General features: G+C 40.2%; 1 protein-coding gene across 1 annotated transcript in view; it reads left to right on the top strand.

The window, feature by feature from the left end:
• The first annotated feature begins 452 nt into the window (after positions 1–452).
• Positions 453–6,342, top strand: part of CSRNP3 (cysteine and serine rich nuclear protein 3) — a 99,192-nt gene continuing 93,302 nt past the window's right edge. The window contains exon 1 of the mRNA XM_042443170.1: positions 453–771. The gene's annotated coding sequence lies outside the window, so the exon portion shown is untranslated. The remainder of the gene's footprint in view (positions 772–6,342) is intronic.

Below are 6,342 nucleotides of genomic sequence, written 5' to 3'. Positions count from 1 at the left end.
CACCGCCCCGTTTGGAAGCAGCACAGCTGCAACGTCACCATTTTGCGCCCCATCTGGTGGGCTCACCGCAGCTGCGGCACGTCCATGATGTGTGAGGGTTGCTGGGCATGTGGGCGTTCCACCCACCAAGCAACCCTCGCATGTGACGAGGGTGCCACAAAAGACCGTCAGTTCCGGGTATCAGTTTCCACTTGACCTGCCTCACAGGATTTTGTCGATGTACTCTGCCTCCTAAAGAAATGGGAAGAAAAATGGAATTAAAATGTTAATAAGAAATAACTAAGCAAATGCCTATTTTTCTTATTTTTCTTCCACAGAGTAACTTAAGGATGATTTCAGTTCAGTAGTAATCACAAAGCTAACCCTTTCATTCAAAAAGGATTTGAAAATACTTTACATCTGCATAAGAAATTATACATGTGCGTGTGTTTATCCAATGATTATATCCAAAGTTATAAGGACAAATGGTTAAAACATATTTATTTTGCTATGTGATCAGATTATGCTAGTTTACTATTGTAGAAAGGAATTGGTTTAAATTAAAAAATTAAGTCATTTAACTGTCTTCTAGGTGCTGCCAGACATCAAAGAAGAGGTAGAGAAGCCACCAGCTTAAAGTTTAGGATTTCAACAGTGCGATATCTAGATAAGCTGTAAGCCTTCCAGCCAGAGGGAAAGCTGCTGGTGAAGTGAAGTTATTGCCACTATCCAATAAGAAAGGCCATAAGCTCAGAGATAAACTCCACAGCCAATGGGAAGCAACATTTTAAGGTAAGCATTGCAGTATTGTTTTGCATATACTGGTTGAGTATCCCTTATCAGAAAATCTGAAATACTCCAAAATCCAAAACATTTTTCATGGGTGGCTGAGATAGTGACACTTTTGCTTTCTGACAGTTTAATATATACAAACTTTACTTCAAAATTATTGAAAATATTGTGTATGCAATCACCTTCAGGCTATATGTATAAGGTGTATATGAAACATAAATGAATATCATGTTTAGACTTCGTTCCAAGATATCTCATTATTATGTATATGCAAGTATTCCAAAATCTGAAAAAAAAATCCAGGACACTTCTGGTTTTGGATAAGCAATACTCAGCCTGTAAGATACATGTGTTAGATGTCTGAATGTGTTGTGTACGTGATGTGCTCTTATTTCCAGTTTTGCTTTAGGATTTTTCTTTTTTATCTTTCAGAAAGCATATCCTAAAAAAATGGAAAGTGGACACAGAGGTCACTGGGGAAAAAACAGACACAAATGCTTAGTCAGCAGCAGAGTGATGCCCAGTCTACAGGGAACCAGCAGATAATGAGAAGTCTTATCTGCTGTGAGTTTCTGAAGAGCACTTAGAGAATTGTCTGTTTTTTAAGAATAATATCATGCATCTAAGAATTTTATTCTGGGGCTTTGTTATTGATGAAAAGGGTTTGGCTTATAGTTTATTTATAAATAAAAGTTTTGTTTCCTGCATCAATTCTGTGCACATGCATTTATTTTTAACTTTACTCTTCTGCCTTTATTGTGTGGGTGAGTAGGTGAAGAACTGGGTTTTCCAAAATTCATGCAGCTATTTCTGTTCGTCCCAAGTTCAAAACAGGGAGAAGGGTATCCAAAGGATTAAAATCATGGATGGGACTTTTTCACCTTCATTCTGTTAAGGCTGTTAGTGTAGCAGCTTAACATGAAATTCAAATGCTAAGTTAGAATATGTAAGAGGATGTAATAAACATCCTCTTATCAATGAAGATATAATCAATGTAAGCTTTGTTGAACTTTTTAATATAAACATAATATGTATGCACTTTCTTACTAGCTTTCCTATCTCTGTGTTTACAGTAACTGGCAAAAATTCACTAAGTCAGTTATGAATGCATAACCTAGAATTATTTATTATTTATTTCATTTCTATGCCACTGTTCACCCACAAGGTGGCTCACAGATAAAATTGTTTCAAAAATAAATAAAGAACAATAAAATTTAAAACAATTAAAATAATCTAAGTAAAAATAATATAAACTTACATAAACCATACAAAGTCAAAAACATAAGTAGAACACATACCCTCCCTGACAAGATTATATATTAAAAGCCTCCTTGAATAAAAATGTATTTGCCTGCTGGTAAAAGTAAAGCAGGGAAAGGGGGAGCCTAGCCTTCCATGGAAAGGAGTTCCAGAGAGTAGGAGCAGTCCTCACCAAGCCAGCCTGTGATGTGGCAGGATTGAATGAAAACCTTTTCCTGTAGATCTTAGGACCCTGGCAGGTTTATATGGGGAGATACAGTCTTTCAGATAGTCTGGACCTAAGCCATGTAGGGCTTTATTGGTGATGAGCAGCACTTTGAATTTTGCCCAGAAATGGACCAGTAACCAATGGAGCTATTAACTGGCCCCAGTTAGTATTCTGGCTGCTGCATTTTGAATCTGCTGAAGTCTGCAAACAATTTATTTATTTATTTTATTTATTTAGGTATTTATATCCCGCCCTTCAGCCCTAATGGCTCTCAGGGCGGCTTACAATAATATTTTTAATCAGACAGTTCCCTGCCCTCAGGCTTACAATCTAAAAGACACGACACAAAAGGAGAAGGGAATGGTGGAGGGAAAGGGGATGAGGTCCAGTGGTTCTTCTCTCCCTCTGAGGCCTGGACCAAGGCAGATGGACTGGAGGGAGGGCTCTTCCTTCTTCCAGGCTAGTCCTGATGGAGCTGGACCTGCCTGGTGAACTCCAAAGGCATCCAGACATAGAGTGAATTACTGTAGTCCAGTGGTTTCTAAAATTTGGTCCTCCAGGTGTTTTGGACTTCAATTCCCATAAGCCCCAGCCAGCTTGACCAAAAGTCGAGAATTCTGAGAGCTGAAGTCCAAAACATCTGGAAGACTAAAGTTTGGGAACTATTGCAGTAGTCCATCAGAGGATGTAGTCACTGCCATTGCAAAGGAGAAGGATAAATGTGACTTTTTGACCACAGCCCTCCCATTAGGTGACACAAAGCGTGGCGATGCCACTGGATCCCCCCACAGTCAGTAGGTATCATGTTGGCCCTTGGACGAATCTATGTAGTGGTAGGAGGAACAGGAAGAGGTCTACTTGTTGGAGGAGAGCCGTGGCTTTTACTGAGGTTTGCCATGACATTATTGGTGTTGTTCAGACCTAGAGTCCTCTTAGCAACCTATAGCTCTCCCAATCCACCACACTTCATATTACTTAAATGAGCAAGACATTTGCCTCTGGCTTGCATTCGGCCTCTGGTCAGAATCACTGCATTACTGGATCAATGATGATCATAATTTTCATTGTAAGCTTCCAAATACTCTTTAAAAACCAATCAACATATTTTGAAAATGTACTGTGTAATTTAGACTATTGAATAACTATGATTATGCTTTCATAGATACTTTGTGACCATTAAAAGAAGGATGTCATCATGTAGTTATTAGGCATTTTTCTTTTTTTGCAAATGGAAAGGAAATGTGATGGTACATTTCAATACAATTTAACAACAACAACAAAAATTAGGGCAGTTTCCAAGAGGAAATTAAATTGTGCACTTTTGTTATGCTTTTTGTAGTGTCACACACCTTCAAGAATCCATGGTTGGTGGAATAGTGTATGCCATTTTTATTGTAATGCTTTTGATCTATATGTATAATGCCTTTGACCTATATGTAGAGAGTATTCCAAATGCTGTAAAAATAGCTAAATAAATAAAACAGAATCAGCCAACCATTCTTTTAAGACAACCAAAGAAACATAAATTTGAGGACATAAATTCCGCTGGGGATGTGGCACTTCTGAGATGAGTGGATGGGTAGCTTTTCACTCAGGTTTGTCATATTCATTGCCATTTACTGCTTGGCAGTTGCCAAATGATTTGGCCTGCAAATCCCATCAGCCCAAGCCATGAGTTCCCATTGTCAGAGGTGGTTTTGGTTGTCCAACTTGATCTGGAGTGCATCAGGTTGGGGGAGGTTGGTTTGAAGGGCTCTATTAACAAGCCTAAAACAGTCGGGAAGCGCATTGAGCTTGTGGTTAGGGTTATTTTCTCCCTTCCTCAGTGGCAGATCAGTTATCAAGTGTTACTACTCTGATATTGCTTCCGACCCCTCTGTCTTTGACTTAGGATGAAAGAACACTCCATCTGTCGGGAGTGTTTTCATTGTGTGTTCCTACATGGCAGTGGGTTGGACTGGATCTGGATGACCCTTGAGGTCTCTTCCAATTCTATGAATTTGTGATAATCACATCACAGTTTTCTTGGATGCATCTCCACTCATTCCCATGCTCTCTGCCAACATGGACATGGCTGTGTTGGGGGGACTATGGGGCAAATTAGATGGGCAGGAAGGAGTGGCCAGGGGGCATGGTGAACAGTACTTTGAAGGGATATATGCAAAATCTAGATAACAAGCATTTCATGTTTGTAAGTCAAACAATAGCCTTACTTTTGGAGCAATCCGGACATATGACTTGGGTTGTTGTACTGGTGGGTTTCTTTCTGTTCTCCAAATAATGCTCTTCTAATAGTGAGTTTTGGTAGTGTTATCCCCTTCTCTCTCTCTCTCTCTCTTGTTTTGTTGCTCAAGAAAAGTGACAAGATTATTTTTAACCCAGTTTTTTCTGGACACTCAGCTAATATGATTCATAAGAGCAGCACATGTTGATTCATTTCTTTGCTTGGGACATGGGCTGTGAATGCTAGATGTATATGGGTTCAATCCCATTGCCTCCCTCACCATTTTGCCATTTTCCCCTGTTGTGTTTTCAGTTTGGCCTTCTGTTTCTCCTCCAGTGCCTCTTTTTTATTTATTTTTATACACTTTTAAACCTCTCTACAGGATTAGGGCTAATGCAGCTAGCTGAAAGGAACCTGCAGTCTACATTTTGTATTTATACATTATATTTATATTGCATTTATACATTATAAATTCATTTTGAAAGCAGCTGAAGTTAGCCAGCAGGCCTGCCTGGGTGTTCATTTATTTTTTATACCACCCTTCCTCACAAAGAGCCTGAGGCAGCATATGTCTTATATAAAAACACAGCACAGCATATACAAACACACATTTCCAAAATCATTATTTTAAAATCACAAATATATGATAAAATACAGCAGAACCACCAGCAAAAATCAATAGGGTTGATGAACTGGGCTCCCTACTGCCATCAATTATACCACCTACTCTTCACAAAGTCAAGTATTTTCTTCTGGAAGGGAATAACGTGTAGATTAAAGCTAACAAATGGTGAAGAAAACAAGCCACATGTTGAGCCCTAATACACACTTACATAGGCCTGAATTAAAAAAAAAAACATTCTGAGCAAGGTTCAATTCTGTATTCATCCAGTCTGAATATCCACCTGATCGTGGATTGTGATCAGTGTCCACCTGTGCAGCAACAACTATTGTTGCTGGTGAAAAATGGGTGCACTGGAAGTTTGGGTGTCTTTGGAGGTTGGGTCAGGATGACCAGACATCCTCCTTTTCCAGAACATGTCCTACAGTTCAACCGCCTGTCCAGGAGGAATTTCAAAATGTCCTCCATTTTGAGCATGACTAAAAAGCATGAATTTACATTTATATGAGTGTTTTTAACTTTTATTTTGTAATGCCCTACATTTTTCTTGACGGTCCTATATTTTGCTGTGCCTTGTCCTCCTTTGTGGGTAGCACATCTGGTCACCCTGGGTTGGGTGCTCCTGGGAATCTGTGTGCCTCCTTCTTTTGTGCTGTGCCACTTTCTTTTCCCTTTGCTCCCCACATCATTCTGTCTGGATGGCGTGATAGTGGTAGTGAGGTGGTTGAGGTCAAAGTAGGTCCACCAAGAGCAGTTTGTATGGATTCCTAAATCTGGAAGTAGCCTTGATTTTCCCACATAGTCTGAACCTGAACAAAGCAGAGACCACACTGTCCACAAGGGATCACCTCCAAATTGCAGTGGGTGGAGAATAAAGATAGAAAGAGAACACACAAAATATGGTGAACTGAGGGACTAAGCAGACCGCCCCTTTGTAGTGGGGACTGCCACTCCTTTCCTTGCTGGATCAGAGCTGCGGCAACTACATGCCACGGCCCCAATCCAATGTTTTCTGACCCTAAAAAGAACTGCAGAATGCCGCTCCTTTTGAAGCCAGAAAAAGGGTGTCTTGTCTGCCGCAGCAGCACTTTCTGATGCTCTTTTTGGTGTGCATCATCTGGCTCGTGGATGGAGTCAGGGCGTGTATTGTGCAGCTGCCACGCCACCACTATGCCCCAAGGCCAGCGTTAAATGCCTACTTGTTCAGCCTCTGAATGTGCAAACTACTCAGCTGTGATCAGTGATAGCAATGTAAAA

This window comes from Sceloporus undulatus, chromosome 1 (genome assembly GCF_019175285.1).
Source record: "Sceloporus undulatus isolate JIND9_A2432 ecotype Alabama chromosome 1, SceUnd_v1.1, whole genome shotgun sequence".
Lineage (NCBI taxonomy): Eukaryota > Metazoa > Chordata > Lepidosauria > Squamata > Phrynosomatidae > Sceloporus > Sceloporus undulatus.
This window is presented reverse-complemented; position numbering and strand designations above follow the sequence as displayed.